This window comes from Lygodium microphyllum, chromosome 14 (assembly GCF_053477565.2).
Source record: "Lygodium microphyllum isolate KBCC chromosome 14, Lygodium_microphyllum_v1.1.10, whole genome shotgun sequence".
NCBI classification, from domain to species: domain Eukaryota; kingdom Viridiplantae; phylum Streptophyta; class Polypodiopsida; order Schizaeales; family Lygodiaceae; genus Lygodium; species Lygodium microphyllum.
In genome coordinates this window covers 106,721,732-106,747,445 of record NC_141148.1, presented here as the reverse complement: position 1 = coordinate 106,747,445, position 25,714 = coordinate 106,721,732, and positions in this window count along the sequence as shown.

Sequence of the window (25,714 nt, the reverse complement as noted above, 5' to 3'; positions counted from 1 at the left end):
ACAAAGAATCCACTTTGTGTATGAGCCCCGGTCATCTAAGTTTACAGAATCCACCGTAAAACCTCACGGAATCCACCGTGGCACAGAATCCACCGTGGAATATGCCTCCTGGCATCAGTGTCATGCTCAGAGGTATCAACAAGACTTGCAAGGGCAAACCATCCCTCAAAAAGTTCTTAGACACTTTCCACTTATCCCCCATATACTTCACATGTTTCGTAAGTCGAGCATGGCGAGCTTGACAATTTGGAATGTGTAGAATAGATTCATAGATGGATTCCAATGAATTTCAACAAATTTACACGCATGGAGCCACATTTACTCTACCTTTCTAGGCTTTGCACAAGAGCCAATGAATATTTGACTTGGTCTTGCTATGGATGGTGTGAATGCATTCCGTATGTGCTCAACATCTTACAGTGTGTGGCCTGTAGTCCTTGTTAACTACAACATCCCACCATGGCTTTCTATGAAGAAAAGACACCTGATCACTTGCTCGTTCCTAGCCGCTACAAAGTCAAGAATATGGATATCTATCTCCATCCATTAGTCGACGAGCTTAAGATTGTGTGGGAGGAGGGGGTTGCTATGGAAGATATGAGAAAGCTCGATGGTCGACGGTATACGAACCATTCTCATGTTGACCATGCATGACTTTTCGGGATTCTCTGAGTGCTCAGGTAAGTAGGCTTCCATTCTTGTTGGTCATATCTATCATAGCTTGTTCAAGTTTGTTTTCACTAAATAGAGGTGTTTGGGCAGATCTAGTTACCTCATGTTATCATGCATGTCCATTGTGTGGGCCATAGTTAGACTGCTAAAGGTCACAAACCATGAATAATATGGTATATCAAGGACACATTGCTTTCTTATCGGAGGTTTATGAACTTAGGGAAGGTGTTGGGACAAGTCCAGTTACCTCAAGTTATCATGCATGTCCATTGTGTGCAATGGATGGAGTGCCTGAGCCAATCCACCACTTGAATGGAACTACCCAATCTATACCATCAATTCCAGAGGAGACAGGCAGCCTTTCAAACTTTCCTACAATCTTGGAGCCTAAGATGGAGGCAATGATCAATGCATTGCTACCCATGGATACTGATACATCTAATCCGCTTAGAGAGGAAGCATCCATACCATTATATGATGTGTGACAAGTATCTTACATGAAGACGCTACTTGCACTCCTATGCGTGCAAGCAAAATACAGGTGGAGTGATGCGACTGTGACTGAGTTGTTTAGGTACCTTCTACGTACGCTTCGTTGATTTCTTTTCAGCACCATTATTAAAAATAATTATTCTTTTTCAAGATGTTTTATGATTTCCTTTTAGGTTGCTAAAGTATCATATATTACCACTTGGAAATACCATGCCTGATTCTCATGATGATGCATGACATGTTTTACGAAAGCTTGGAATGGAGTACAACACCATCCATGTATGTGTCAATAATTGCGAGTTATTTCAAGAAGAGTACAAGACTATGGAGACATGTCCAAAGTGTGTTGCTCATATGTATCGATAGGACTTGCAAGGGGAAAACATCCCTCAAAAATTTCTTAGACACTTTCCACTTATCCCCGATATACTTCACATGATTCATACATCGGGCATGGCGAGCTTGACAACGTGGCATACATAGAATAGTTCCATAGATGGAGTCCAATGAATTTCAGCGAATTCACACGCATGGAGCCACATTGACTCTATCTTTCTAGGCTTTGCACAAAAGCCAAGGAATTTTTGACTCAGTCTTACTATGGATGGCGTGAATGCATTTTGTCTCTGCTCAATATATTATAGTATGTGGCCTGTAGTCCTTGTTAACTACAACATCCCACCATGGCTTTCTACAAAGAAAGGACACTTGATTTCTTGCTTGTTCTTAGCCGCTACAGAGTCAACAATATGGATATCTATCTCCTTCCATTAGTTGATGAGCTTAAGATTCTCTGGGAGAAGGGGGTTGCTGTGGAAGATATAACCAAGCACGATGGTCGACGGTATACGAGCCATTCTCATGTGGACCATGAATCACTTTTTGGGATTCTTTGAGTGCTCAGGTAAGTAGGCTTCCATTCTCGTTGGTCATATCTATCATAGCTCGTTCAAGTTTTTGTTCACTAAATAGAGGTGTTAGGATATGTTTCATTACCTCAAGTTATCATGCATGTCCATTGTGTGGGCCACACTTAGACTCCTAAATGTCACAAACCATGAAGAAGATGGTATATCAAGGACACGATGCTTTCTTTCTTGAGGGTCATGAACTCAGGGAAGGTTTTTTTGGATGACCTCCAGCATGAATGAGCACCCAAAGCTGGTATAAGCTGAAAATGGTCCACACGGAGTCACATCGAAATGGAATGTGACAATTCTCAGTTTTCTACAAGTTGTCATATTGGACCCACTTACAAATTAACCACTTGCTGGATCCCATGCATATTTTCAAGAATGTGGGCAGCTTACTATGGGACTACATCACAGGAAAGAAAGACACTGTAGGGGCACAAATGAATTTAAAGGAGGTAGGAAAGATGGAGGCGCTTTGACCGCAGTCCAGTGTTGATAGTCACTTGCAACTACCTCACCCTCCTTGGGTTTTGTCCACTAAAGAAGAAGCAAATTATCAGGTCTATTCGCACTTCGACAAGTATGATGCGCTCTCTCAGATCTGCATTTTGTAAAGATGACCAAGTAACGAGGCTAAAATCCCATGATTGGCATAAGATATGTCAAGCTTGTACTACGAATGGATTGTAAGTAGCCTGCACATTTTTCTATTTGGAGTGTAGTCATTCTTTGTAATGCTTCTTCATTTGTGGAAGTTTGTACTACTAATCGTGATCGTAGGATGCCTCACTCTAAGAATATGTGGAGCGATTTAAAGGTTGTCAAATTTAGTGCAATGGATTTCACAGAAGGAGATCATGACATTCTCTATTGAATCACAAGGGAGGGAGCAGTGGAGATGGTCTGTCTCTTTGAGAAATACTTGCCCACTAGTATGCTCATGATACAAACCCACCTTCTCGTGCATCCCGTATATGAAGCAGGGATTGCAAGACCTGTCCATACATGATGGATGTTCATTTTGGAGCACTTCATGAAAACCATAAAAGGCTTTGTGCGACAACAAGCTCAGCCAGAAGGTAGCATGGCTGAAGGTTGGTTGATGTCTGAGGCGTTAGTGCATATTTCACTATGGCTACCAACGATGGATTCAGACAATAGTATGTTGTTTGCTGAAGGATGATGACAGATTGACTCGAGATGTGGTTATTGGAAATGGGATAGAAAAAATAATGGATGCTACAATGGAGGAGAAAGTGAATTATTTTTGTATGTTCCACCATGCCTTCACGAAGACGTGGCTCGCTAGGTATGAGAAAGCCAAGAAATATCGGGAAGAAGCCCAATTTGAATTTCGACGTAGTACGCACCATCGACTGATTCGATATCCCAAGGGCATGGAGGAGATGTCATGGTTTATGTCTTTATGTCTATGCAATGCTTTCATGGAGCTTTGATTGCAGCCTTTTGCAAAGGGGTGGAGATCTTTACTAAGGAGTGGGAATTCTTGAGCGGATATAGTCTACAGGTGACCACATGGTTTATAAGCTGTCGTATCTAGATTTTATATGTGATAACTAATTAGCCACTTCAATATACTGTACAAAATATACAGTGCGATGTGGTCGCAGAGACGACATTTTCATATGGAGTGTATCGAAAAAATGCGCTCCACAACGAATTGTGATGTTATAGCAAAGTTCAAGCAAGAGAGACGATGGCGAGCCATAGATCCAAGCACCGTTATACAAGAGATGAAGTATTTTGGGAACTTGCCAAGTATTATCACGGTGGATTACTTGTAGGTTCTCCATGATCCTATTGGATGTATAGCAGTTCAAAGTGGTATTGAAAGGAGTTGGGGCAACTATTTGATGAGATCCATTTAGATTTCTCGAAATAGATTTTGAAAAAATATGGACAAATTTATGCGCCACATTTGTCTTACCAGCCCATTGTGAACACATGCATGAACTCATATTTTTTTAACTTTTATTATGACATGGTATATGTCACAAATGTTAAATCTCTCTTGTATGTGATTTTGAATAGGTAATTCTCTATCCAAACCCCCAAAAACCTCGATGGTGGTATGTTGTACCTTCAGCTCTCCGAAGTGTGAGAGTATATGATGAAATCAATGTTTCCAGCGTAGATGAGGACAGTATGCATATAGAGGGGTCGATATTGCAAGGGGTGGAGGCCGCCCAAATCTTGGAGCATGTAGAGAAGGCAGAATTGAGTTACAATGATGGAAAGACAAGAGGCCAAGAATTCTTTGAGAACGAGGTGCACTCATCCTTTTGTGGTGACCTTTCTATTGACCTTCCAGTGTATGCGGAGTTGTGTCAGGAGATTGACATGGAACCATAGGCTACGTCATACTTGGAGCATCCACCTACTCAATTTGTTGGTGAATCACTTATAAGGGCACTCTAGAATATGCAATTTAAATAAGATCATTTTTTAAAAGTTATATTCCCATGCTATGCTTGAATCTTTATATTGATTATGCTAACACCAATTTTTGTCTATGCAAGTGACCTTTGTGGATATTTGGACAGCATGATGAGTTGAGGGATGAGCAACGAGAAGCTATAGGAGATCTTCACATGTATGTCTCCAAAGCAGATGGCTCGATTCAAAGATATGGTGGACTAGGAGTTGTCTCAAACACCATTAGGCCATTCCATTTGATCTATTCACCACGCTCTGATGCTTCAGTTTCTAGTAGATGAGGTCGATGCTCTAGACTTGGGCCGGACAGAGGGAGTGGTTTTGGGGGATGCTATGGAGATGTGGATGAGGTGAGACTGTGGTCGGCTTGAGATACGAGTACTTCTCCTCGCTCTCATGTAGGTTCTAGAGAGCGTGGCTCAAGTGGTTGTTGTGGAGGTACCGATGTAGTATATTCGTTTCGTCATTTTGTTGAATTTGCATCACTTGTGGGATTTGTCACACCTATGGGGACATCTACTCTAGTCATTCCATCTTTTTCTTAGCGGTCTGTAGCAGGTGGCACCCCTATGAGTGCCACTCCAAGAGATACCACCCTCGTGGTTACACCAGATGCATAGGTGCCTGCTGGATATGCCTAAGAGCATGTTTGTAGGAGAGAGAGGACACATCTTAGACATACCCCTCTCTCTTTGTTACTCTTCTCCCACTTATGTTTTCTCACTCATTCTCCTCTCTCCCTCCCCCCTCTCTCTCTTTCCCCATTCCTTTGTTATCTTTCATATTTATTCTCTCTCTCTCTCTCTCTCTCTCTCTCTCTCTCTCATTCTCTCTTCCTTTTCCTTTCTTCTTCTCCCTCTCTTGTTTCCTATCGTTCTCCCTCAATGCACCACATTATCTACCCTCTCTCATTTCTTATCTCATTTCCTCTCTTTCTCCCTCAATGCACATCATTGTGAAAGAAAAAAAACAAGAAAATAAGAAATCAAAGAATAAGAATAAACCCTCTCTTTGTTTTTCTCTATCCCCTGGTGTTTTCTCATTCATTCTCCTCTCTCCCTCCCTCCCTCCCTCCCTCCCTCTCTCCCTCTCTCTCTCTCTCTCTCTCTCTATATTTCTCTCTTTCTTTATTATATTTCATGTTTATTCCCTCTCACTCTCATTCTTTCTTCTTATCCCTCTCTCGTTTCCTCTCTTTCTCCCTCAATGCACATCATTTATAAAAAGAAGAAGAAGAAATTAACGAACAAGAACAAACCCTCTCTTCATTTTTCTCTACCCCCTCGCGTTGTCTCATTCATTATCCTCTCTCCCTCCCTCTCTCTCTCTATTTCTCTCTTACTTTATTATGTTTCGTGTGTATTCCCTCTCTCTCTCTTGTTCTTTCTTAATTTTTCTTTCTTCTTCTTCCTCTCTCATTTCTTCTCTTTCTCCCTCAATACACCTCATTCTCAACAAAAACAAACAAAAGAAAATTAGAAAGAACAAGAACAAGCCAAGAGGGAGCAATGCACTCACCACAAAGACCAGAGGATGGATTCTTTTCTCCTCTTCACGATGGGGGCGGCTTCTCTTCACTCCCTCCTAGATGCACAATCTATTTCACTCTCTCTTTTGCTCTCCCAAAAAAACATCGCGCTTGGGTTTTGGCTCTTTTTTTGGTATGAATACCATTGCTATTTGTGTCACATTTGCGACGCAAATAGGGACACTGCTAATTTGCATCGGATTCGCCCATCACTATTCGTGAATATCCTTGTAGTGTCCCCCCCTCTCTCTCTCTCTCTCTCTCTCTCTCTTTCTCCCCCCTCTTCTTCTTCTCCTTTCTTTGTCTCTCTCCCTTCTCACCTCTCTTCTGCTTCTTCTTCTTCTTCCTCTCTCTCTCACTCTCTCTTTCTCTCCTTTTCTCTCTCACCCTCTCTCTCTCTTTCCCTCTCTCTCTCCCCTCTCTTCCTCTTTTTCTCCATTACCATGGGGGGGGGGGGCTATATGTGTTTGGGAGGGTTATTATTAGGGGGGTGGATTAGGGGCCCTTCCCTCCACCTAGGTGGCCAATGTGGTTACCGCCATGTAGTCTTCTCATGTTGGGGGGGGGGGAGGGGAAGAGAGGTGGCACACGTATGCCCCTCCTTCGCATTAGCATCATTTCCATCTACATTGTCCTCCTCTTCATCATTGTGATCATCATTGGCCACTTCTCCCTCTTTGACGTCATTCTTTTGCTCTCCCCCCCACCACCTATCGTGGGCGACGACAAGGGGGGGAAAAGTTAAAAAAATTTCAACTATTCTTAATTTCTAAGGGGGGGTTTCTATACAAAGGGGTAGGGATATCACATCCTCTCCCCCTTAGAGAAATTGAGATGTCCTCATCTCATAGGAACTTTGAAAGACAAGGATTAATGGGGCCTAAGGTCTGTGGGTTAGGATCCACCATGTGTCTGCTACGCTACTCTTAATGACTCAAGAAGTGCAACTCATATTATTGCAATTAACCATAGGCGCAAGAGTAGGATTTATTCCCAATATAAGTTCTATTACATGTCGATAAAACTTCTAGGATTTCTAAACATCCTGAAGAGGTGTAGTAGGTTCTAGGTCTTCGTATTTATCTGATTCCTCTATATATCCATAGATTGTGCTTGTGTAGCTTTGTTTTCTTGGATGCTCAATATCTTCTAGGGAAGTCTCCTTGGACATGCTCTACCTCATTGCAATTGAAGCATTGACGGTAGGGACATCTCCTACGGATGTACCCTACCTCTTTGCACGTGTGGCATCTCTTGTTCTGATCTTGGGGATCCTCTTTGTCAGAATTGACCAGTTTAAGCTCTTTGATGATTGGCTTTCTTGAAGTAATGCATATTGCAAGTCCATTGGACAGATTACTTCAAGTCGATGGTTCAAAGGAGTGTTCAAATCATGGCAAAACTTGGATATTTGTTGTGCAATATCCATAGGGGATGCATATTTTAGTAGAGTTACAAAATTTGAGTAGTAAGCTTCCAAGGTCAACTCCAGCTGATTTAACTTGAAGAATTTATTCATCCTCAAAGTCTGATTTAACTTGAAGAATTTATTCATCCTCAAAGTCTGATAGTCTGACAGTGGATACCTTGATCTTTGCACCATTTCTTTCACCATATCCGAGCATGGCCAACTAACTTAAGTTTGGTTATCATTGCTTGTTTGGTAGAAGTAGTTCGCGAAACAGAGAAATGGTCATCCATCAGCTCAATCCATGCCTTTGTTTCTACGTCTATCTCTTTTCCACCAAACTAGGGTGCCTTAATTTTCTTGAGATGGAATTTCCTCTCTTGCATGTTAGAATAAGTGGGTACAAATGGTGCCTAACAATCAAGCCATACCACTTGGGTTGTTCTGTTTAGGATATGTCCACGGATCACACATTGATCAATCACACATTACTAGGAAGTTTTTGCTCTGATACCAACTGAAAGCGTCCACCTATAAGTTTTTCAGGCACGTTTTTAGTGGTCCATCAAGAGAAGAGTCTAAGTGATGTTGCCCATCAACACTCCCATGGAAGGTCATGGGGTTTTTTGCCTAGGTTTTCTCAAGTATGCCTCACAACGGAACGTTCACGGCCGAACAACCCACTAGGATTGACTTGAAACTTGAGTCCCTACTAGTGGTCAAGGTCTCCTGACAACATTCTAGTGTCAGGTCCTAGACATTCTACTTTATGTAGAGATACCCAAGCCAAAGCAAACCCATGCCACACTTGGTTCAAAGAGAATAGGAAACGAGAGGGATGCACAGTTCAACCTCTCTGCCTATAAAGCATAGTCCCATTTCGGTCTCCTAAAACAACATGAATCATGTCCTATCCTAACAATACCTAAAGGTCAAATGATGGTAAGACCTTTTAAGAAGCCTCCTAGTTCTTTCAGACCACCCTATAGTAGGACGGACCCGTTGAGGGTTGCGCCCACTCACTTCCCTCAATAGGAGTTCTTTAGTTATCTAATTAATTCCTATTACAATGATGTGTGACATTTAAAATCATCTTCCTTAATTAAGCCTTTTAGGAAACATGGTATGTTTGCGTATTTTACGGCACAAATAGGAATACAGAGCAAGCAATCTTTTGACAAACAAGTTCAAATAAATTCCTTAACTTATCTTTACGTTAATCTTTGTATCCTGCCCATACGATGGGAGAAATTATGTATCCCTTCTTCCCTGCACAAGTAAATAGTCCGAATCACATGGCACCAAAATTTCCATCCTTTATCTAGAATGCGATCTTCCAATGCTAGAGAGGTTGGGACCATGGCCGGACCATGGCCGTCTTCAACTTCGTTCTTGACTAGCAAGGGGTGTCGAGAGCTCCACCTAGCCAACAAGTTCACTAGGAGTAAAGCATCATTTCTATGGTTGGCCTTTTCACCACTGGACCTTCGACCCATGAATCGAGTAGTGTCCTTCTCAGGTTGCATCGCGGTGTGACCTTGGACATGATCCACCCGTACAAAATATCATCCCTTAATAATCCCATTAAGAATCAAGCACAAACAAGGCATTCAAACCTAATATCATTTTCCCAAGAAAACATTCCTTTATTCTCATGACAACTTGTCATCACAGACCCCTACCATGCATTTCTCCATCAATCACCAACACTTGGATTAATAATCCAAACCACAATCCAACTATCATTTTAATGCAAAAGCATTTAGGACATTTTTTTATCAACCAACAAAAGCAATGGTATTCTTTTCGAGACATTGCAAGAATAGTCGCGACAACATTTCCATTGATATTTGCTCTCCCCCTTGGGATCAAAGAGTGATACCATGCAAAATTTTAACTTGGCTTTATCTTCCTTTTCCTTCAAGCAAAGAATGTGAGACAATTGTGTAATGATGCAAGGCTATCTTCCAACATAAAATAATCCCTGAATTATTGTGTAATTTGTAATCAACTCATGGTTTAGCAACACAAGATAACTCTTTGACCATTATTTTATGCGACCCTCATAGGATGGATGCAAGACTTTTAGGTAAGATCAATTCATGTACCATCAATATAAGTTTCATCTAATCTTTCCCATGCATGTACCATCTATGTGCATAACTCTAAGGGTAACTTTGTGAACCCTAAACAATATTATCCTAGTAGGCGGAGACTAATCAAAGACTTATCGATGCTTAATACTTTAGAGTCTTATATGCTGCTTATCCTATGCATGGATTCATTGCATAATAACTAGGTGTAATTGACTTTCCTTATACAAGCACTTCACAAAATTCATCTTCGAATATTTGAGATGAGATTTATCCTTTTCAATGACCTATTCTAGTGTGGCATAGTATGCAGCCTAACATATCTCATGTGGGAATCAAAACAAGAATCTTATTAATTTGGAAATTCATTAATTACGACGGTATCGCTGTTGGTTTGCTAATGGTGCCCTCACCCGAGGCCTCATTGCTCATTGTGGAGTTGCCACATCCGTGCGTGAAATTTTCCTGTTGGGGGCCATTCTTAATCTTTGTCTCCCTTAGACGCAAATCACACAAGACTTTTGTGCCTTGTACTCAATTAGCAGGGGCCAATTGGGGAAGAGAATTAAGCTTGCAGGTGGGGGATAATCTCACAGGACAGGGTATAAGTTTGTGGGCAACGGGGAAAGAAAGGGCACGTGTGGACACCCTTTGAGGAGAGGAAGAGAAGGAGATCCTTCAAACTCTCTCTCTCTCTCTCTCTCTCTCTCTCTCTTCTTATTCTTCTTCTTCTTCTTCTTCTTCTTTGTTTCCCTTATTACCTCTCTTCTTCTTCTTCTTCTTCTTCTTCTTATTCTTATTCTTATTCTTCTCTCTCTCTCTCCCTCTCTTTTTCTCTCCTTCTCTCTCCATCTCCCTCCCTCTCTCTCTCTCTTTCACCCTCTCTCTCTCTTTTCCTCTCTATCACCTTCTCCCTCTCTCTTTTGGCCGTATCGTCCTCTTTTTCTCCATTATCATGGGGGAGGGGAGGGTTTATAGGTGTTTGGGAGGGGTATTAACATCATCGTCATCTACATCGTCCTCCTCTTCATCATTGTGATCATCATCATCAGCCAATTCTCCCTTGTCGACATCATCCTTTTCCTTTCCCCCCTCTCGCCACCTGTTGTCGACAACGACAGGGGGAAACTTTAAAAAATTTCAACTTAGCTCTCTTAGAACCCATTTGCTACCTTGTCAAAGCCTTGTTTTTAGCCACTTGGAATGGTTTTGTTTGGCACTTGAGGCTTATAACACACTCTTTTAGTGGCACGACGTGATTCCATCATATCTACAATCGAGATTCACTACAAGATGTAGGCCTTATACCGATGTTAAAAGCGACAAAAATGTAAATAAAGAAAATTTTCCCCAACATCACAAAAAGCATTGTTATTGGCGACGCCATAGAACAGTCGGTATTAGCATTGTTATCAGCGCCGTTATTTGTGTCGGTATCAGGTTGCAAATGTGGCACTAATATCAATGCAAATAGCGACACTGATAACGACGCTTTGCGACGCTAATAACGATGCCAATAATGACGCGTGAAGTAAATTTACGACGCTAGTAGCGACAATAACAAGGAAAAAAAATTAAATAATTTTTGCACTATGTACAATGCTCATGTAAATAAAGACAAAGTGTACTTAAATCATAACACTGATATATAAAATAAATACATCATCGCATAGTGAAAGCGAATAGTACAATCATGGCAAGATATTACTACTACATCTAAAATGTTTAGACAGATCATGTGACCAAAAAAGAAGGGTGTGTGAGATCCAGGGATCCAAGGGCGAGATATAGATCATCGTCATCCAAAAGCTCGCCCCGCCGCAAAGAAGCATCGAATGGACTTTGCAAAAAAAGAAATAACTACACATCAATCCACCATACAATAATGCATTCTAATTAAACATGGTAACTACGAACAAGAAAGATGAGTGACTTACTGGGCCATCACGTCCATACAATCGGTCGATCAATGCAGTGAGACTGTGCTTCTTTGCATATCGAGTCTCAAGGCTAGTTGGATCGCGATTTGTAATGGAGTGCTGCAAAGGAAACAAAATACTAACTGTTAGAAACATGATTATTAGTACAAAAGATATTGAAAAAAAATAAGCAAGCAAAGCAAAAGAAAAACTTACAAAGTCCTCCCAATATGTCTTATGGCCGCCACTCCCAAGATGATGGACCACTCCGGCCTCTAGTCGTGCCCTCGCCGCCTCGCGGTGTCAGAGAGTTTTTTGTTCATAATATAAATCATAGAATTCTTATGGTTGCAGAAGAACTTTATTTGGATTAATATGAGGAATTTTCATACATAACTCAGTCATTGCTACCCAACAACCAACTTAGATATCACTTAGTTTCATAAGTTCTTTTGTAACTGTCATATAATTTTCAGTTGTACCATGTATATTGATAAAAATTAAGTCTATGGAAACCCACAACTTGATCAGCTGAAAGTAATTGACAGTTTGCAGGCTAAGCCACATTGGTTCAAGAGGAAAATTTGGTTGGAAATCAAGTCTATGGGAACCCACAACTTGATCAGCTGGAAGTAATTGATAGTTTGCAGGCTAAGTCACATTGGTTCAAGAGGAAAATTCGGTTGGAAATCAAGAGAAGTGCCAAAAGTTCACTAGGTTTGTGTGGGACCTGAAATAATGGTCCTATATGACTTATTAGTGACCTAAATGGTCAAACTAAAGAGTAGGTGCTGAGTAGGATATAGCCTGCATTTTTCGGCGCAAAAAATGGGCCTACATCCCTATGGCAGATGGAGAATGAGCTGTGGGCTATGGTGCATGCTCCAAATCATGTAAACTCAAGGCAAACTGAAGCTGAAGAAGGAGATACAAACAAGGAAGGTGAGAGCTCTTCTTACCTGTCTATTTGGTATGACGAAAATGAGTAATATGATAGTCCATAAAAGGAGGAAACCTGAGAAAAAGTATTCAGCCTGCTCTTATGTACGTTTTTTCTCATTCTTTTACCATATTCAAGGTCCAATGAAGCCTGTCTTGTACCCAAGTACTTGAATGACTTTGGGGGCAAGCAAAGGGGAGGATTTTGAAGGTGTATGGGCTGTTTTGGACTGAAAAAACCAGTCATAAACAGGGTAGCCCACTGTTCTTGTCCATTTTGATGAGTAAATAAGTGATCTATGTAGTTGTAAGAGAAGACATTGACCTCTTAACATCAGGGCTGAAGTTAAATTTATGGGTTGGAAATTACTGTTTTAAAACAGGGCTGAAGTTAAATTTAAGCTTTTTCAATGCATTTCATGAGTTTTTGATCTATGTCTTGGATGTAATTGAGTCTACCATCAAAATACTTGTATCTTGGAGTTGTTATCCATTCATGTTCATGAAATGAAAACCATGGGAGCTTGCATTTGAAATATGCATTTGGATTAAAACTGAGATTATCCCTAAATGTATTAGCATATTATCCGTGTATGCATTTGATGTAATCAAGACAAATTCTTTCATTCCATTCATGTATGCGAAATTAAAAGAAAAAGCTTGATATCTTCTTCTTCAACTAAGTCATCTCAAAAACCCAAATCTTATCAAACCCCAATCTTTTCTCCTTCTCCAAACCTTAAATCCCACACTCCTCTTCTGCTCTATACCCCGGTGGAAGACCTTTAACCTCCAACACGACGACAGTGGTGAACCCGACGTGAAGGTCACCTGCGGAAGAGGAAGTACAATGGGAGAATCATCAAGTTTGAGAGGAGATGCCTTGCAGCAGTTGGTTCGTCTAATGCAAGAAAGCCAACAACAACAATTGTAGTTTTAGCAGCAATTGCAACTCCAACAACAGCGGAGACAAGATGAAGAGCGGAATGATGTCGTTGCCATTAAAGCTTTGGAAGTAGTTGAGCAGGAGCTCAAGCAATTTAATGGGCAAAATGTGTCCTCTTTTATCTGCCTCTATATTGACAAGATGGTCTTCTTTGGAGTTCCTCAGCATGCTTGGAGCCGATACTTTTCCCATTTTGGCATGCATGGCCTCAGGACCGAATTCATGGTCTTTTTAAAAAAGATGCGGGATGGTCTGCATTCAAGAAGGCTCTTCGAGAAGAATTTTTTCTTGAAGATTCTGGCCTCATGACGAAGAAAGTTTTCATTGAATGGGTTGAAAGGCCCAATAAGGGACTAACTGCCACACTGCTCTTCACCGTGAATTTGAAAGAAAATTTTCTCAACTAGATCCTGACGATCAGCAAGGTATGGAAAGCCAAAAGATTGAATTATTTCTAAAGGCTGCAGATCCTTTTCTTCAAGAGAAGTTAACTGATCGGCTTGAAGATCCTGACTCTGAGACGGGATTGAAGACTACTTGGAGTGATATCACTGAAGCAGTTAATATGATTGCTCGAAGAGAGCGGATGCGCCTAAGGTGGGGATCTACCTCTGCTCCAACTAACTCCATGAAGGAGCCTATTCCTGTATCTCGACCTCCTGTCTCTATGGCCGAGCAACCAAGAAATCTTGTTGTTCCACCTCCAAAGAAGGATATCATGAACGAGCTAATTAAGAGCATGCAAGATCTCCATCTTAATCTAACAGAGATTAATTCCAAGGTGGAAAGGCTTGATGTGAAAGTGGAAGAAAGAGGACGGACAACGCCAAAAGACCCATACGAGAAGGCTTCAAAAGACATTGTATCTGGTGTGATAGCCTACAACATGATAAGAGAGAGTACGGTGCATTCTGTGAAGCTGAAGCACAAAAATTAGTATTTTGGAAGCATGGTAAAATTCATGCAACCGAAACCAGGCACTACGAGATATAGACCTTATAGCGACATTTAAAGCAATGAAAATACAAACAACAAAATTTTCCCCCGTCGTTGCAAAAAGCATCGTTATTGACGACGCCATAGAATCATCGCTATATGCGTCGCAAATGCATTTAGCGACGATTGCAGAGTATTTGTGACGCTCATAGCAACGCCAATAGCGACGCGTGCAATAAATTTGCGATGCAAATAGCGATGGTAACAAAGAAAAAAAAAATTGTGGCAGGGCAGCTGTGTGCTGTATGAGAGCCATACAAAATAGTTTCTGCACTGCTGCATACAAAGCGTTTGCAAACAAAAAGAATGTATACTGAAATCATAAAACTGATACATGAAATAAATACATGATATCGCATAAAATGCGATTGGTACAATCATGAAACAATATCACTAATACATAGAAAATGTCTACATAGATCGGGCGACTAAAAACTAAAGGTGTGTGAGCTCTAAGGATCCAAGGGCGAGCTACAAATCCTCGTCCCCCGAAAGCTCTTCCCGTTGCAAAGGAGCATCAAACGGATTCTGCAGAAAAAGAAACAACATATCAATCCACCATACAATAATGCATTCAAATATCTCATGGTAACTACAGACAAGAAAGATGAGTGACTTACAGGGCCGCCGCGTCTATACAATCGGTCGATCAATGCCCTGAGACCATGCCTCTCTGCATATCGAGTCTCAAGGCCTTGCGGATCGTGATTTGTAATGGAGTGCTGCAAAGAAAAAAAAATGCTAATTGTTAGAAACATGATTGTCAGTACAAAGAATATCTCAAAAAAACAAATAAGCAAAACAAAAGAGAAACTTACAAAGTCCTCCAAATATGTCCTGTGGCCGCCACTCCCAAGATGATGTAGCGATCCGGCCTCGATTCATGCCCTCGCCGCCTCCCGCTGCTGACTCCAACGTCCTGGCAAATGTGTAGCCTCCTCCCTCAGTCGGCGCCAATCGTTTGCATCTAACCACTCGGGCTTTGGAGCCCTACTCTTGATTGCCTTGCGTGCGTCGGATCGTCTATGTGACATGTATGCACGCATGCAATCCATCATCCAGCCCGTAGAGAATCTATCCACTGCAGCTGGCACCGGGAACTCCTCGTGCAAGGATGCTACTATGTACTCCTTGCTCCCCTCTGGTATGTTCCTCCAATGATCCAGGACGTTGTGCCGAAAAACTTGTTGGCACAACTCCCTCATGCGAGCCATCACCCTCCTCCCCTCATCATTCATGATGATGGCTCCTGACCTGCCATCCACTAGGTATCCATAACCCCTAGGAGTACGCCTAAGATGGGCCCTCTCCCATCTCCGTCCACACTCCTGGGCATATCCAGGAGACCCCTGTACATTCGGTGTACCGACAGGGTATCCTCTCCCGGAGTGCCACTCAAAGGGGTGCCACCAAAGGGGGTGCCACCAAAAGGAGTGCCACCAAAAGGCGTGCCATCTGCTGATGGCTGTGCAAAAGGCGGAGTAACTGGAGTGGACGTCCCCACATGTGTGACAAATCCTGGAGGTGACGCAGCTCCAGCTAAACGACGAGACAGAGACACTGCGTCCGTGTCTCCACAGCAGCACCCCCTTGATCCTCCTGCAGTCGGAGTCCCTCCCTCTGGCCCAAGTCGCAAGCGTCAAGATCATCTGCTCGAAGCTGAAGCATCTGATCGCACTGAAGCTGATCTAGCTGAAGCTGATCTAGCAGAGCGCCCTGACGAAGAATGAGACAGCTCCTGATCTGCCATCACTCTGAATCTCACGAGCTGATCTGGAGACATGCGTGCCATCATGTCCTGAAACTCCTCATCGCTCATCCCTCGACTCATCCTGAAAATGTCGATACCTGCACAGATAAAAAATGATGTTAGAATAATCAATTTAAACTATACAAAGCACATTAATATAAATCATTTTTGAAAAATCTCTCTTAAATTGCATATCTTATCTACCTTTATGGAAGATCTAAACAACGAATTGAGTAATACAATTCTCCAAGAATGAAGTATTCTATGGTCCCATGTTAATCTCCTGACACAACTCTGCATACATTGGAAGGTGGATAGACATGTCACCACAAAAGAACGAGTCTGCCTCGTTCTCAAAAAATTCTACGACTTCTATATTTCCATCATTGTTAGCCGATGCGGGCTCCAAGCTTGCGGTGGCCTCCACCCCTTGTAATTTCGATCCCTCTATTTGCATATTTTCTTCATCTTTGCGTGGAACATCGCTTTGATCATATACTCTCACACCTCGAGGAGTTGAAGGTATAACATAGCACCATTGAGGTTGTCGGGGGTTTGGATAGAAGATTACCTATTCATAAACACTTACAAAGCGACTTCAAACCATTGTGACATAAACCATGTCGTATTACAATTACCAAGCAAATGACTATTTGTACCTATTCACAATGGGCCGGCAATACAAAGGTGTCGCACAAATCCATCCATTTTTTATCGAAATCTATTTCGAGAAATCCAGATGGACCTCGCCGAACTGTTGCTCCAACTCCTCCAAGTACCACTTTGAACCATTACACATCGAATAGTATCATGGAGAAGCTACGGTAATCCACCGTAATAATACTTTGCAAGTTCCCAAAATACTCCATCTCATCCACAACCGTGTTCGGATCCGTTGCTCGTCGTCGGCTCTCTTGCTCAAACCTTGCCATGACACCACAGTCCATTGTGGAGCGCATTTGGTTAATACGCTCCACCCGAAAATGCCGTCCGTGCGACCACGCTTCACTATATATTTTGTACTGCACATTGAAACACTCAAATTAGATGTAGCAAGCAAATTTAGATACGACACATTCTAAACCCCTCATTACCTTTGGACTACATCCCCTCGAGAATTCCCACTCCTCCATGGAGACCTCTGTCCCTTCGCTGGATGTTGCGGTCAAGGCTCCATACAACCATCGTGTTGACATAAACCGTGGCATCTCCTCCATACCTTCGGGATATCGAATCGGTCGGTGATGCATACTGCGTCGGAATTCAGCTCGCGCTTCCTCTCGATCTTGCCTTGCAATCTGGTACTTGGCGAGCCACGTCTCCATGGAGGCATGGTGCAACATACAAAAGCGATTCACCTTCTCTTCCATTGAGGCATCCATTATTTTTTCTACCCCATTTCCAACCACCACATCTCCAGTCAGCCTATCATCGTCCTTCAGCGTCCATAGCATTTCATTGTCTGGTTCCACCGTTGGTAGCCATTGTGAGATATGCACTAACGCCTCTGACACCAACCAACCTTCCGCCATGCTACCTTCCGGACGAGCTTGCTGTCGCACAAAGCCTTTCAGGGTTTTCATGAAGCGCTCCAAGAAGAACATCCATCGCGTATGGACAGGTCCAGCAATCTCCAATTCGTCCACAAGATGCACAAGAAGGTGAACTTGTATCGTGAGCATGCTAGTGGGCAGGTATTTCTCAAAGAGACAGACCATCTCAACTGCTCCTCGCCTTGCGGATTCAATAGAGGATGTCTTAATCTCTTTCTGTGAGATCCATTGCACCAAAGTCGACAACTTGTAAATGGCCCCGCGAATTTCTGGAGTTAGGCATCCCGCGATCGCGATCGGTAGGACAAACTGCCACAAATGAGAAAGCATTAAGAATAATGGTCACTTTTCAAATTTCAAAATGTCCACGCTAATTAAAATCCATTCTATTCACAAACCTGACATATCTTATGCCAATCATGGGATTTTAGCCCAGACATTTGGTCATCTTTAGAAAATGCGGACCTGAGAGAACGCATCATACCCGTCAGAGTGCGGATAGACTTGATTACTTGCTTCACAATGCGCTCTTCTTTGGTAGACAAAACCCAGGGAGCGCGAGGAAGCTGCACTCCCCCTTCAGCACTCGACTGCGGCCAAAGCGCCTCCATCTTACCTACCTCCTTTAAATCCATTCATGACTCTATAGTGTCTCTCTTTCCTGTGATGTGGTCCCATAGCAAGCTGCCCACATTTTTGAAAATATGCATGGGATCCAACAAGTGGTTGACCTGTAAGTGGGTCCAATATGGCAACTCGTAGAAAACTGAGAACTGTCGCATTCCATTTGGATGTGATTTCGGGTTTACCATTTTCAGCTCGTACTAGCTTGCAGCGTTCATACGTGCTGGAGGTCGTCCAAGAAACCCTTCCCTGAGTTCATGATCCTCCAGCAAGAAAGTGGCGTGTCCTTGATATACCATCTTCTTCATGGTTCGTGACCTTCGGGAGTCTGACTATGGCCCACACAATGGACATGCATGATAACCTGAGGTAATGAGACCTGCAAGGCGATCCACGACCTAGTGAATACTTGATTGAATGAAATAATTTATAGATATTACCAGCGAGAACAAAGGTCTGCTCACCTGAGCACTCTCCCAATCCCGGAAAGTCATGCATCGTCCACATGAGAATGGCTCGAATGTTGGCTGACCGCCGACCATCGCGCCTGCTCATATCTTGCACCATGACCCCCTCCTCCCACAAAATCTTAAGCTCATCGACTAATGGACAAAGATACACGTCCATATTTTTTACTTTGTAGCGGCCCGGGACGAGCAAGCTAAGGATGAGATGTCCTTTCTTTGTAGAAAGCCATGGAGGAATGTTGTAGTTGACAAGCACTATAGGCCACACACTGTAAGAAGTCGAGCACAGACCGAATGGATTCACACCATCCATGGCGAGACCGAGCCGAAGATTCCTTGGCTCTCGTGCAAAGCCTGGGAAGGTAGAGTCAATGTGGCTCCATGCATGCGAATCTACTGATATTCGTTGAACTCCATCCATGGACCTATTTTTCACATGCCACGTTGTCAAGCTTGCCATGGCAAACGTACGAAACATGTGGTTTATGCGGGGGATGAGCGGAAAGTGTCTAAGAACTTTTTGAGGGATGGTCTGCCCTTTCAAGTCCTGTCGATACCTGTGAGCACCACACTTTGGACATGTCTCCATAGTCTCGTATTCATCTCGAAACAATATGCAGCCGTTGATACATGCATGGATGTTATTGTAGTCCATGCCAAGCTTCCGTAAAACATGTTGTGCATCATCACGAGACTTAGGCATGGTATTTGCAGGTGGCAATATATGATATTTCAATAACCTGAAAAGAATCATAAAACACCTTGAAAAAACACAAATGTTTGCAATAATACTGTTAAAAAAAGAAACAATGAAGTCTGTGTGCAAGGTACCTGAATAACTCAGTCACACTCGTATCGCTCCAATCGTATTTTGCTTGCACACTTAAGAGTGCAAGCAATGTCTTCAACCGAGATACTCGGCACCCATCATATAATGGTATGGATGCTTCCTCTCTAAGCGGGTCAGATGTCTCAACATCCATGGGAATCAATGCATCGATCATTGCCTCCATCTCAGGCTCCAAGATTGTAGGCAAGTCGGGAAGGTTGTCTGTCTCCTTTGGCATTGACGGTATAGATGGGCCTTGCGAGTGGTCGATTGGCTCCTGCAATCCATCCATCGCACGTCCACGAACTCTTCTAATTGGCCGCAAAGGGTGCACTCCCCCTTGGGTCGAGACATTACCTCCCTGGATACAAAATTATCCAACAAGACCCAATCTTATTATGTATGGTTTTCAATTAGCTTGAGAGTACAATGCATGAAAAATGCTAACTTCAAATTACCGTTTGCTGAAAATCTGCAATCGCCTGATCAATGATCTCAGATTGAAACTCGCCAAATCGTCGTACGTGTTCTATAAACAATCGGCGTTTTCGTCTAATTGCCAACTTGCATTGAGAGCAAGGACATGGGACACGCTGATTAAGATACGACTCGCGGTCTTGAACAATAGGACCTTCTTCATTTGCCATCTTATCTACATTACAGCAAACGAGGCTTAAATGGATAGCTTTATGGAGATGTACGTCAAGTTGCAAGTTGACCATAAACCTTGCATTGTATATAGTAGTCGAGAGATTTTCTGATGTTATATCTCGGCCTTGTATCATGCTCAACGATTTGTTTGTCCCGGTAGATAATTTTTTGTTATATCTCGGCTTTGAGTATAAGTAATCCATTTTAAAATTAATGCGCGCCATCTATGAAATTTTATAACTATAGTAATAAAATTTATTTCAATCAATTCTACTCATAGTCATAAGACCTGAGAGAAATTATCCTACACTCAATTTAAGGGTTTCTTCTTCTATAACAATAAATTTGGGTTCATTTTGATGAAGTACGTGGCCCATGGCAAAGCACATTGCATACCATTATCAATAAGTGTATTATCTTAAATCTCCTTCCCCTCCCTCTCCCTCTCTTTCTCTCCCTCTCCCTCTCTTTCTCTCTTTCTCTCACCCTCACCCTCTCCCTCTCGTTCTCTTTCTCTCCCTCTCTCATTTCCTTCCACTACAAGATATAGACCTTATAGCGACGTTTAAAGCGACGAAAATACAAACAACAAAATTTGCCCCCGTCGTCGCAAAAAGCATCGTTATTGACGACGCCATAGAATCGTCGCTATATGCGTCGCATTTGCGACGCATATAGCAACGCATATAGCGACGGTTACAGAGAATTTGCGACGCTGATAGCGACGACAATAGCGACACGCGCAGTAAATTTGCGACGCAAATAGCGACGGTAATAGAGAAAAAAAAAATTTGTGGTAGGGCAGCCCACATATAGCACTGTGTGATGTATGAGAGCCATACACAATAGTTTCTGCACTGCTGCATACAAAGTGCTTGCAAACAAAAAGAATGTATACTGAAATCATAAAACTGATACATGAAATAAATACATGATATCGCATAAAATGCGATTGGTACAATCATAAAACAATATCACTAATACATAGAAAATGTCTATATAGATCGGGCGACTAAAAACTAAAGGTATGTGAGCTCTAAGGATCCAAGGGTAAGCTACAAATCATCGTCCCTGAAAGCTCTTCTCGCTGTACAGGAGCATCAAACGGATTCTGCAGAAAAAGAAACAACATATCAATCCACCATACAATAATCCATTCAAATATCTCATGGTAACTACGGACAAGAAAGATGAGTGACTTACTGGGCCGCCGCGTCTATACAATCGGTCGATCAATGATCTGAGACCGTGCCTCTCTGCATATCGAGTCTCAAGGCCTTGCGGATCGCGATTTGTAATGGAGTGCTGCAAAGAAAACAAAATGCTAACTGTTAAAAACATGATTGTCAGTACAAAGAATATCTCAAAAAAACAAATAAGCAAAACAAAAGAGAAACTTACAAAGTCCTCCAAATATGTCCTGTGGCCGCCACTCCCAAGATGATGTACTGATCCGGCCTTGATTCGTGCCCTCGCCGCCTCCCGCTGCTGACTCCAACGTCCTGGCGAATTTGTAGCCTCCTCCCTCAGTCGGCGCTAGTCGTCTGCATCTAACCACTCGGGCTTTGGAGCCCCACTCTTGATTGCCTTGCGTGCGTCGGATCATCTATGTGACATGTATGCATGCATGCAATCCATTATCCAGTCCGTAGAGAATCTATCCACTGTGGCTGGCACCGGGAACTCCTCGTGCAAAGATGTTACTATGTACTCCTTGCTCCCCTCCGGTATGTTCCTCCAATGATCCAGGACGTTGTGCCGAAAAACTTGTTGGCACAACTCCCTCATGCGAGCCATCACCCTCCTCCCCTCATCATTCATGATGATGGCTCCTGACCTACCATCCACTAGATATCCATAATCCCTAGGAGTGTGCCTTGTATGGGCCCTCTCCCATCTCCATCCACGCTCCTGGGCATATCCAGGAGACCCCTGAACATCCGGTGTACCGACGGGGGTACCCTCTCCTGGAGTGCCACTCAAAGGGGTGCCACCAGAGGGGGTGCCACCAAAAGGAGTGCCACCAAAAGACGTGACATCTGTCGACGGCTGCGCAAAAGCCGGAGTAACTAGAGTGGACGTCCCCACAGGTGTGACAAATCCTGGAGGTGACCAAGCTCCAGCTGAACGACGAGACGGAGACACCGCATCCGTGTCTCCACAGCAGCACCCCCCTGATCCTCCGGCAGTCGCAGTCCCTCCCTCTAGCCCAAGTCGCGAGCGTCGAGATCGTCTGCTCGAAGCTGAAGCATCTGATCGCACTGTCGTAGAGTACATGCAAGAGCTGCAGAACACGGGGTTCAAGGTATAGTAAGGAAAAAGGCTAACAAGAAGATCTCAATAACACAATATTTGATGCCAAGATCATTATATTGTTTGTCAAGTACATTACAAAAGAAGAGTCAAAATAAATGACAAAGCATGTCAATCTGTCCACTGCTTTACAATAAGTGTATGAGCTTGGTTTCAGGGGCACCAAATAATTCACTCAGATTCAGGACTTAGTCATAAACAGCTTTACTGCATTCTGCCCAAAGGGTACTTTAGTCCATTTGTACCATTCAAAAATGAAAGACTCTTTGGATCTCTAAGTAGCTGAGATCACAAGGTTCCAAGTCAAGGCCATACTTCACAATGTAGGCATGCAAATTCTTACCATCAACAAAATCCTCCTTGCTGCAGCTTACAGGAAGAATGTTGAGAAATGTTATATTATCTGGAGCTTTCAGCGAGAGTTTTTTTAATAAAAAAGCCTCAATTCCTCTTTACCACAGCCCTGCTGTACATAAGCTACGATCATGATGTTCCATGTAGTGACATTACCCAGACAGATGCACTTCAGAACCGGCTGGGGATGCGCTTGGCAGTCGATGATGATCTAAGTTCTTTGATTGCAGACATGATTTAGCCCTGCTCATCACGTTGCTTTATGCCTCCGCTTATGATAAGGGAGGTCATCGGCCCGTATTTGGCACCTCTTTCTCTATGGTGTCGTGCATGAATCCGATAGATGGTATGCTACTGATCAAACTTGAGTCCTCATCTCTAGAACTTGTCGTAATTGTTCAGTCTGACTTTTCAGAAATTGGCTTAGCTCTTCCTTTCGGGCCGAGAGCTTGTAACAGTTGAGTGCTCATGATCAAAAGCCAAATTTTAGACCGGTGAAGACTACAGCTGGCATCGTGATGCCAGGGCACCCTGTGTTTGATTATGATCTACTAGCTGGAGGGCAGCAGTCTGCTGCTGAGGCTGTGAGGTTCGGATCAATGCTTCTTTTCATCACTTGCGACTTGTGACCGCTGGAGTGGGTGGAGGATTGTTCATTGCAGGCTGCTGAAATAGAGCGAAATTGGGGATCTTTGGACTCATAACAGGAGCCACATTTCCTCCTTAATAAAAAGACCTCTATGCTGCTGCCATCGACCCCGCTATCATTGGCTGTGAATCATCCACGACCCCCAAGGGAATTTGAGCCAAGAAAGCATGTGCATCAATTCTTGAAAAGTTGAAACCGGAGAGTTGCGCCGTCCTGTTCAGTGGATCGGTACCGAGTGGATTATTGAGGGTGTGCTGAGGAGCAGGTGGCAGGTATAAACGCTGATCAAAGAGGGGAAACAATTGGGGGGGGAAAGGTGATGAGTTAGATGAGACGATTGAACATCTGTCTCAAGCTGTTCTCATCGAGAGGCAAAAACAATTGCATAAAGCTCTTGAGTCTTCAATGAAATCCCTTGTGCTTTTCCTGCAAGATCCACTCGCAAGAAGCAAAGAGGAAGAGAATGCCTCGAGACAAGGACAAGTTCTTGTGCTCAGATCTGGTTTGATACCAGGGATGCAGAGTTGTGGAAGTGTGGCCTTCTGGAAACCCTGGGACGAGATGGTATGGACTGCGCTGCTTCGTCTGTTAGTGGTGCTGCTTCTTTCTCGTCCTCTTCTTCTACTTAGGAAAATACAGGGTATATCGACAGAAGCTTTTCATATCTTTCTTAACTATTCTTCTCATCGCTCCTTCGATTTCTGAACAGACAGCTTCTTCCATGGCGTAAGTTCTTCCCTCTCTCAGCTATTCGAATCCTCCCCTATTTCTCTCCAAGACTCTGTTTTCTTTGAATTGTGCCCGCTATTTTTTTCTGCTAGCCTCCATCTTTTTCTCCGTGTAATGAAAAGAAGGATTGTTGAATATAGCTTTCCCCAATAAGTTGAGCACTTTTCGCCTCCCCTTTTGCTCGAACAATGGCCCTTCTTTTATCTTGTTCTGCTTTCTCCACTCTGAATTTAGCTCTCTCAGCTTTCTGAGCAGCCACCTGTTTTGCTTCAATAGTAGCTGTAAACTCTTTACCAAAAGTAAGGTTAATAATTGAAACATCATCAAGTGCAATATTGAAATTTACAGCCCGCTGGGTAAGAATTTTTCTTATCTCTCTCCTAACAGCCTCACGCTGTGTTATGAGCTAGTTGCATTAAACTGTGCTACAGCTGTCTTCAAGGTCTCATAAATTATGGACGGTAAAACTCTTTCATTGTAATTGGTACTCAAGGTCTTTGACATCAAAGATAATCGGTCTATCGACCCAAAGAATCATCAAATGGATTCCTTCGGGAAGAGATCATTATCCTTTGGCATCAATTTTTCATCTTTTTCTAACACACACACATCATGCATCCAAACAAAATCGAACACATGCACTAAGGGAATATATACATTGGATGCGGATTATCGAAATGCATCACACACACAATAAATCACACGCAGAAAATAACACAAATGCACAACAAATGAAATGGAGGTGTATACGACTCGGATGCGCAGCAGCACGACATCCACCCCCTCTAAACATGCGCATCCTCCGGATGTGCCAACTATCCAGGATCATTCAAATCCACAAACAGATCGAGTTCATCTTCTGTTTCTAGTAGACCTGTTTCTCCATCAGCTTCATCATCTATGTTCTCTGTTTCTTCTGCTTGTCTTTCTTCTACCTGCTCTTCTTTTGTCAATGCTTCAAGTGCATATTCTTCATCTTCTCTTCTCTTGAAAATCTTGACTCGTTTTCCAGCAATAGGCACCCTCAATACTGTTCCATCTAATTCAGCCAGCTCATAGGTACCATTGTCAAAAACCTGCTTCACTTCATACGGTCCAAACCATCTTTGAACCATTTTTCTCATGCTACTATGCTGATTTTCTAGACTACTGTCGTAGACTAGAACCCAATCTCCTTCTTTTATGGCTCTAGGCCTCAAGCGATCCCTCAAATCAAACCTGTCCTTATTTCTGAGACGGGCTGCCTTCAAACGATCAACTGCTAGCTGCACATCTTCTGTCCTTCTCTCTAGTTGACGAATCCGAAGGGCTAGAAGCTCTTCCCTTGATAAATTCTCATGCCACGGAAGAACACTCCAAGTGAGAGCACAAATTTCAATAGGCATGACAGGTTTTTGCCCATACATTAACTCCGCAAGCATGTATCCAGTA